The following is a 1,283-nucleotide window of genomic DNA, read 5'->3' on the forward strand; positions in this document are numbered from 1 at the left end:
ATTCCCATCACTTGTATGAGGAATCCAATTGATTTCTGCTTGTTAATCTTGTACCATGCTACTCTACTAAACTCGTCTATTGATCCCAGCAATCCTTTTGTGGATACCTTAGAATTCTCAATATATAAAATCATATCATCTGCAAATAGTAAAAGTTTCACTTCTTCTTTACCCAGTTGACTCACTTGATTTCTTGCCATTGTCTTATGGTACCAGCTAGGACTTTCAGCACAATATTGAAAAAAGTGGGGATAAAGGACATCCTTGTTGGGTTCCCTTACTCAGAGGAAATTTTTTCAGCTTTTCTCCATTGAGACCTTTTTGACATTGAAGGCTATATTGTCCACAGGCTTCACTCAAAACTTCATGGTGCATTTCAACACACTTCACTTCAGTGATAACAGTGACTGGAGCAAAGGTGACCATTATGGCAGGTTTCAGAATCCCCATTTCCACTCTTCCCACAGGGACAGTGCTGATACCACCAATTTTGTAGGCAGCCTGGAGAGGCAGGAGTAGGGGGTTGTCAGTTGGGCGAGTTAGTAGCAGGATGCAATCCAGACCTTGAAACAGTATAGTTCCACTGGCATTTCCATCCTTATGGGTAACCTTCCATCCCTTGAATCAAGACATAATAGCACTTGGCCCCAGCATGTTGTCACCATTACAACCAGAAATTGGCACCAATGATACTATGTCAGAGTTGTAGTCAATTTTCTTTATGTAAGTGCTGACTTACTTAGTGATTTTTTCATCTCTCTTCTTTTGTAAGGTCGCTCAGTAGAATTCATTTGTTAACACCAATAATTTGCTCTTTCACACCCAGTGTGTAAACCAGAAGGGCATGCTCACCGGTCTACCAAATTTTTGGAGATACCAGCTCTCCAATCCACCAATATCAGCAGCAACAATGAGGACAGGACGGTCAACCTGTGATGCTTCTGTAACCGTGTTTTTAATGAAGTCTCTATGTTCGGGGATATCAATGATGGTCATGTAGTACTTGCTGGTCTCAAATTTCCTCAGGGAGTTATCAGTGGTGATGCCACACTCATGCTCAGCTTTCAGCTTATCCAAGACCCAGGCAGACTTGAAGGAGTCCTTCCCCATCTCAGCTGCTTCCTTCTTGAATTTTTTGATGTGATGATCCCACCACATTTGTAGATCAGGTGACCAGTTGTGCTGGGCTTGCCAGAATTGACATGTCCAATGACGACAATGTTGATATGGGTCTTCTCCTTTCCCATTTTGGCTTAGGGTTTTGCAATGATTTTCACTGACAC

The 1,283-nt window shown here is 42.2% G+C and overlaps 1 pseudogene; it reads right to left on the reverse strand.

The window, feature by feature from the left end:
• Positions 1-296: 296 nt before the first annotated feature.
• Positions 297-1,247, reverse strand: LOC101641432 (annotated as a pseudogene).
• Positions 1,248-1,283: the final 36 nt, after the last annotated feature.

This window comes from Echinops telfairi, unplaced genomic scaffold (assembly GCF_000313985.2).
Source record: "Echinops telfairi isolate 266 unplaced genomic scaffold, ASM31398v2 ScPeMD7_9;HRSCAF=40, whole genome shotgun sequence".
NCBI lineage: Eukaryota > Metazoa > Chordata > Mammalia > Afrosoricida > Tenrecidae > Echinops > Echinops telfairi.